The sequence below is a fragment of the Zonotrichia leucophrys genome, chromosome 9 (genome assembly GCF_028769735.1).
Source record: "Zonotrichia leucophrys gambelii isolate GWCS_2022_RI chromosome 9, RI_Zleu_2.0, whole genome shotgun sequence".
Lineage (NCBI taxonomy): Eukaryota > Metazoa > Chordata > Aves > Passeriformes > Passerellidae > Zonotrichia > Zonotrichia leucophrys.
Window position 1 is genome coordinate 1,259,081 of NC_088179.1, and position 8,306 is coordinate 1,267,386.

Sequence of the window (8,306 nt, forward strand, 5' to 3'; positions counted from 1 at the left end):
ATGGTGGGTTGGAAATGTTTGCATCCAGTGATTACAGACAACTATTAGCGTAAGCAACTCACAAAAAGCAATCTACAAATTTCTTTAATTTTCTGCCATGGAAGAAAGTAGCAGATTCTTTAACCCTGAGACTCAGAACTAAAGTTTTTGCTGAACTAGCTCCATTTGTTTCCAAGGAATTGCTTACAGACTGAATTTGATCCAGGCTATTTCCTGCCAGTGAACTAATGAAGAATCTAACATCCCCAATCCAGTTTCTGCTAACATCAGGTTAAACTTAATTATTCATGGATTCTTATCAGTATTTCTTGGGTTTGCATGTTGAAGAGAATTGGTAATGGGATATGGAGCTTTTTCTGTCCAGATTGCTGGCAGGAGCCTGCCCTAGGTTGAAGGGAGCAATCCTGGCTATTTATCTGACTACTTCCCAGGGCTTTCATTAACTTAATTGCCACTCTCTTCTCAGTTGCTTGGTGAGCTGGTCTATGCTGCAAATTTTAGAATCCTGAATTGCTGTTAATGACATCAGTACTTACCAAAGGAAATGAAAATATTCTTATCCACAGATTTCTTCTGCAAGGGAAAACTCAGCCTCAACATCTCCTGCTTGTCCTCCCTGTCAGGCACTGACATTTCCATATTTGCAGCCAAGGGGATGATGAGGGTCACAGGAGCAATTTATGGTATTAAAAAATCTTGCTGTGCTCCTCCAGCACCAGTAATGATGCCATCAGAGGCAGGAAGGATTGCCCAGTGCCTCCAGAATGGGACTGATCACACTCTCATTATTGCTGTCCTGGGGACTGTGGCTGACTGATTGTAAACTGCTTCTTGCCCCAAAGGGCTTTAAAGGGCTTTTGAGGAAAAAAAGAAAGTATCGAAGACATTTCTCCAGCTGCTTATGTTGGAGTCATGACTTCCCTTAAACTTTCTGCTTTAAACAAAAAGCTCTTGAGTAATAAATATTGTCTATTTGTCTATAAAATCAATGTGGAAAAATTATTTGCATTATATGCTATGAAGAACTATGTCAAAAGAATTGTTTCACCAGATCATGAAAAACTCCAAGGCTCTAGAGACCAGAGACAACACCTGGGAGAGACAAGAAGCCTCAGAAACCTGACTACAGAAATGTTAAATACAAGGCATGTTTTCAGAAGCTTTTCCCTTCCAGCTATGCCTATGTGTCACAGACATCTGTCCAGATGAGGCAATACCTCCAGTTTATTGAACTGCATTAACAGGCACTGCTGTCTGAAAGGCAAAATAAGTATTCAGCATAAAGCATGAGAATGGTGAAATATGCTATTCCACAACCATCCCAGTGCAACCTACAGGCAAAATTTTCTCAGCTCTGCTGAGGAAGATGCTGCTGTGATACCTTGAGGGAAGGTTAAGGAAATATTTTATTACTGTTTTGTGAGACTTGGTTTCCCTGCTTAATTTTATATTGCTCTTTGCCTGAATACAAGAAATACTCTGAAGACTTTGTTAAAGACTCAGTCAGGAAACTGAAAAAAGAGAGATGTAAGTGTAAGTAGCCATAGATACACAGCTTCAAATAACAGACACAGTGGTTCAGTGAGGCAGCAACTCTCCCAGTGGCTCTCATGGGACAGCCTTTCAAACTATAAAGTTGGGATCAAAGGAGGCCTAAAAGCAAAACTGCTTAAATAAGAGAGAAGTGAGCAGTCAGATAAAGTTAGTGAGGGTGAATGCAGTGGCACAGCAGGCTCCAAATGCAGGGACAGTGGCACACTGAGCTGTGAGCAGGACAGGCTGCTGCTCCCTTTTACTGCTCCCTTTCACTGCTTTTATTTCATATCCCAGTGAAATAAATCATGTGTTGCATAGAAGGTGCCTTGCTCCCACTGCAGATGATCTGTCACAGGGTCTTGTAAAGGAGTCCTCATGGCTGGTATGGAGGCCAGGAACCAAATCACAAGTGTGTTCTGAGGGAAGAAGCATCTTAGCTGAGTGCAGGTGGTTGGTCCTGGAGGAAAAGGAGCACCACAACCGGTCTGTGACCTGTGAGAAGTGACCCTGTGCTGTCTGTAAAATCCCACTGCTCTGCCAGGCAGTGTTTGAATGCAGGCAAACAAAAGAACATTTGGAAGATGGATGAGAGATGAAGCTTTGAAATTGCCAGCAGTGCAGTTGGTAACAATGTGGTTAGCAATGCTTCTGCTTGATTTACTCAGTGGAACACACATTTTGGAAATAAATCTGTGGGCTTGATTTATGTTGTTAGTGGCAATGTCACGGCCAGATTTCATTTTGAAGTGGCAAGTTGTAAATCTCAGAAAAGAATAAAATACACAGTTTTAAATGCAGTTTGCTAGCAGACCTAGAGGTATTGTTGGCAGTGTTGGTTGCTCTTGTTGTCCTGCCTTCCACACCCTGGGTGGCAGCGGCCAACTGCAGGAGCCTTCTGCCTCTGCTGCCTGAGCTGCCATCGCAGCTGGAAGGTGAAACCTCTGGCTGTGCTCCTCAAAATCATCAAACATTGTCTGTGCTAGAGTATGGCATTACAAGCAAGGCTCTTATGCTAGTGAAATATGACCATTAATAGTTTCCTGCAGTAACAGTAAAGAAAGCAGGAAAACTGAAAGGACTCAGATCTGATGAAATGCTCCATTAATGGATCATGAGTATTGACAATGCCAAGGTCATCACTTGGTTTGCAGTTACACTCATTACCAGCAGGTTTTAAAATATGATATTTTATGTGTCTTGGAGCTGGCAGGCTATTTAGAGAGGGAGGATTTGCTGAGTATTGTTTTTGGGTTTATCCTCCCATGGTTCTGCTGCTGCCATCAGTCTGCAGCAAAACAATCTCACAGTGGCTTGATTTTTCACAGAGGGGTTAGTAATGCTTCTGAGGCAGGATAGGCCTCAAGCATTTTCATCTGTTACATGTTTCAGAAGCCATTTTTGAGGCAGCAGTCGAGTGCCAGTGCAGGGCTGGGAGATGGGAACAGAGGTTGGAAGGACAGACAGCCAGAGCCAAGCCTGGGGGGCCATGCAAGTGGGGCTGTGTTAGTGTGGGGTGGGTGCTCTGTTCTTTGTTGCTGTGTGTTGAGGAGGGTGGGAAGCCTGTAAATAAGGACACTTTGGTTTGGGGAGAGAGATTCAGAAATTATTCTTGAGCTTTAATATAGAGTAGTAGAATCATAGAATGGTTTGGGTTGGAAAGTACCCTAAAGATCATCTCATTCAGCCTCCCTGCCATGGTCAGGACATCTTTCACTAGACCAGATTGCTCAAAGCCCCATCCAACCTGGTCTTGGAGAAGGCAATTTCTTGCCCTAAAATGCACTTACAAACCTGCACCTTTGAAAAAGAATAGTTTATTCTTAATACCCCTGTTTCTATGTACCTGGTTTAAAACACCTTACAGGGAGTCTAACTTTAATCAGACACTTTAAGGTGCTTCAAAGCCCTTTATATGTTGGGATTTTGCTGTGTAAAAAGCAAAGGCAGCAGGTCACTGATGAGTTTGCAGTTTGAGTGGGAGGTGTGTGAGAGTGAAGTGGGGAGTGCTGCTGGCTGCACAGTTACAGCTGTAAAGTCATTTGGAGCTTGGCAGTGTCTCAAAGAGCCTGGTTCTTTCAGAGCTGACACAGTGGTATCCCAAAGTGGACAGAAGCCAGCCACAAAATGAGTTAACTCCTTCCCCAGCTCATTAAATGGGTTGCCCAGTGAAGAATGAAGTCTGGGTTCACACGTAGGTACATGTGCTGTCACAGAAATGGTATGAGGGTGACAGACCTTGATTTCCTCATTTGTTGCTTTGGTTTGAAGTTCTGTACAAGAAATGTTGCTGCATCCCCTCACTCAGAGGGGAGGGGACCTGTGGTGGATGCCCTGCAAAGCAGAAGAGTGCCAGCTGGGGCTGCAGGAGAAAGCTTTCCCTGCCTCTGCCTCTTTTACAGGTGCTTTTCCTAATGCCAGCATGGATCAAACCCAGGTCAGTCTGCTCCAGATTGGGAAGCATGGCCCCAGTAATTAGAAATTACTAAAATAACAAGGTGCTGCAATGCCTGAGCAGTGGAAGAAGCCAGGCACCATGCAGAGAAGCATGAGCCAGGGAGAGGCCGGCTCTGAGCTGCTGTGATCTTCCCACAGCCCAGGGCAGGGAGGGAGGAGTGGGAGCAGGAGGGCAGGAATCCCCTGCTTTCCCACCAGGTGAATCTCCAGGAGGGCAGGAATCCCCCGCTTTCCCACCAGGTGAGTCTGTGCGCCTGGCTTCATCCTCCCAAGACACTCTGATCAGGGCTTCTAGATTCTCTGGCAATAATATTGTTTTCCTCATCCCATAAAGGTCTTTTTTCAGCAACAAGTATTAGGAGTTGTGAATTTTTTGCCTGATCTACGTGATGTGTGCTGCTGTTTCCAGGTGAAATGTCTGATGTAGTTCTGATTGTTGAGGTGCTGGCCTGTCACATCCCTTCAGTGTCCAAGCTGAAGTAAAGAAGACGTAAATATTCAATGTCAGCTTTCATGGAATGAAATAATTGGTTGCACAGCATTAAAGAGTTTTTAAAGGAACATTTACCTTAGTATTAGGGCTTCTTTTTAGCTTAATTTCCAGATCAGAAAGATTTATGAAATCTTGTTCTTTGTACCTACCTACTTGTCTCTCCCTTTGAATACTTTTACACCTATTAGCCAGGTTTAGCCTAACTTGGCATAGTGAAAGAGTCCTCAGAAAATTTTGCCTTTATTTAAAGGTTTTATTAAACTAGGTAGAGACAAGCTGTGCAATGGACTCCATGGGGGAGAAAAGGCTGGAAACGAAACTCAATTTAATTGGAAATCAGAAAAGCTGCACTGCTGGCAGGTAAACATCTTAGCAAGTTGATTAACAAGGTCCCAGAAAAGAAGGCTTTGTTACAGTGCTTGAACTATTACTTCATATGTAAATCAGAGAGGGGGAAGACCTGTTTATCAAGCAGCAATGCTTTTATAAGCTATAATGTAGTAGTAAATAAAACATGAGAAAATGGCAAAAACTTAAATATGATCTATTTTCCCATGCTTTTGGAAAACCTAATTGTTTTCCAGATTCACTGTGGGATTTTTAGGTAACCCTGCAAGTGCTGCAGAACCCCACTTCTCACCCTCCTCACTGCACAGATGGGGGAATTACTGCAAAGGGACACCAGCATTTCCTGGGCTATCACAGCCATTTGACCAGAGAATCTGACTCAGAACATTCGATATTTCTGTGAAAAATGACTGAGTCCCAGCCAGCCCCTCTATGTGATTAATTCAGTCCAACACCAGAGATGGGGTGCTACACATAAACTGATGCCTTCCTCTCCATCACTGTGCAGCCTGACAGTGTCACTGAGCCTTTCTGCACTTGTACCAATGACAACAAAAACTGAAACTGAGGGGTTCAGAGGGGGTGTCTTGTTGTTTTTTCCTTTTTTTGAGCAAAGCTTCCCAAAGTCATCAGTCAAAAGAAATTAATATTAGGAGATGCACACATTTTCAGCACAGGATCCTGCAGTGAAACAGGCTCAATTCCTTGTTCCACAGGCTCTCCTGGGGATGCTCCAGCGGCTCAGCAGGAAAGCATTCCATCTGGAGAGAAAAACTCATAGATGCATTTCTGAGATGTAACAGCCAAAGCTGTCTTTGTTCATTCAGGCTGCTGTGAAACGCTGCCTATGTTGGGCTGCTGCTGCACACAGAGATTTCCCACTAGATGGCCCTGCACATCCAACATTGCAAGGGTGTCCACGAGCACACAGAAATAAATTCTTGGCTCTGAATTTCACTGAGTGTTGTCAACAAACCATCTTTTCCACAATCTGCACCCAGCAAGCTCAAGTCATCTAAAGTCCTGAAACTGGGCAGCCTTCCTACATTAAAATACCTTGAGTTTTTTTACTGTCAGCCTGTACCCTGAATATATGTGCTTAAAATCCTGCCTTCTCCTACATGGGAGATATAAAAGTGACTGTTAAATGTGCTTGTCACCCCCATATAACAAACTGAGATCTGAGACTTTAGGCTGTGAGACCCTCATGTGTGTGTCCATGAACAAAAGAGAGAGCAGTGATATTCCATCCTGCTCAATTGGCATCTTTCACCTGTTCTGCTTAAAATATTTACATCTGGCAGGGCTTCCTAGAGTGAAAAAACACAGAATTAGACTTTCAGAGGATGTAAACTAGCATTATTAACATTTAAAGAACTGCAATAAGTGTTGGTTTTGGTCAGGGAATTTTGTGAGAATTCTTTTCTGATTGAGATTCAGCCTGACAGGCCCACAGGAGGCTGGTTTTGGAGGCATCTTCCTTGGAGTGTGCCAGAGAATACTTCCTTGTGTTTGTTCCTCCAAGACCCTGCTGTTTGTCCAAATTACACCGTCCTTGCATTTTGCTGATGCTGTCTAGCACTAAATTGCTGGATGCTTGACACAAGTCTCATCTTCCTGCCACGAGCCCTGAGCAGCCTTTTCAGTGCTCCTTATTCCCAGAGGACAACTCCCAGCCCATTAGGGGCTCACAACCACTACAGAGCTGGCTACAGCCTCAGGGGGGTGTGCAGCACACAATGTCTAATTCTGCTGCTCTGCAGGTGCTTACAAAGGGAATTTCACTGAGGAGCTGACCAGGAGCTCATGTCAAACAGGTCCTTGGTGCTGACTTGGTGCTTTGTGCACAAATGGCAACCCACAACACCTGCAGCCATCACACAGTGATTTAAGAGATGAAAACAGGCCTGTGGAAGAGACAAAGGCTGAGGTGTTGCAGGTTTGGAAGGACATGAAAGCAAAAGCTTTCCTTCTCTTTTGTGAGGTGACCTGTAGACTTTAGGTCTTAAATGGCTGCAAAATATGAAATAGGTTCAGGCCAATTTGAAGTAATGAGTTGTTGGCAGGAAAAGGGCAAACAGTGGTGTGAGGTACCACCAACTGCAGCTGGCAATGAGGAAATTCAAACTGCTTTTACGTGTGGTGGGCATTCAAGCAGTGCTCAGCGGGGTTAAAAGTTGAAATTAAGTGATCATGACTAAGAAAAACAAAAGAAGAAAACATAACCTAAAATGTGCCTTTGTGAGTAGGCAGAACTGGTGCATTCACTGGGAAGCAAATGCAGCAGGTTAACAAGAATGAGAGCAAATATTGCTGTGGGCCCTGGTGAGTGCTCTGAGTTTCACTACATTGCCTTCAAGGGGCTGGAATCAGTTTTCCTTGCTGAGAAGGGTGGTGTTGCTAAATGGTATTATGATAACATAATGAGAAATCAGAGCAGCTAAGTCTTGACAAGGCATCCATCTCAAGTTAATTAAAATAGAGAAGTCGTCCCATGGTGCCAAGGGGAATAGTAAAAGCACAGATGGGGAGATTTGATTGCTTACTGAGGATTAGTGTGGGTAGTGCAGGGGTCTTAAAAGGACAAAGGGACAATCTGCACAACCTCAAGGCTGCAAACAGAGGCTGAGAATAGATGTGGGCATGTGAATTGCAGATAGAATAATTTTAAGTGCTACTACTGGTGTGGATTTGTGAAGGGACAGGCAAGCTTTAGGGCTAACCCAACACTTGTAATTATGGAGTTGGGTGTGTGGTGAAGTGTACTTGCACAGAGTCTTGGCATGTCATAATAAATGTCAGCACACTCCTACTGTAGCAGTGCCAAACCCAGGCCAGGTCTGTTAAAGAAACCACCAATTGTGGCCAGTCCAAGCCAGGCTGGCCTATCCTTCCCAGTGTTTCCAGGCAGATGTGGTTCCAAGAGCACCTGAGCACACCAAGGTGTCTGTCACAGGAGCCAGAGGCTCTGTGCTCTGGCCTGCAGGGGACTGCAGGCAGCAGGGACAGGTCAGAGTGGCTTCTCTGGGCCACAATTAGACAGCCACAATTTCCCTCTCTCCTCCTCTGTGCATGCTCTCATGGCTGGGCTGGTTCCTGCACAGACTGCAGGGCACACAACATTGGGTATTGCATTGCTGCTGTCGTTATTGCACTGCATGGAGACACACGAGGCCTGGGCTCATCAGCTCCTAGGACAGGTCTGCACAGAGAAACCCCTCCCTCCACCACCCCTCCACCCAAAACAATCCCCAGCACCCAACCAAGGAAAAGATCAGAGCAGGAATGGTATTGCCATGAGAAGGAAAAAGGATAGTCTGGAGGCAGGAAAAGGGAAATTCCAGAGCAGAAAAAAAATGGATAAAGATTTCCAGATTAGGAGGGGTCTTCTGAAAAATAAATAAGGTACATGAGTGTGGGAATATGTTTCTTCCCAGTGTTCAGCTGATTAGATGCTGCTTAAGTCTGGATGTCT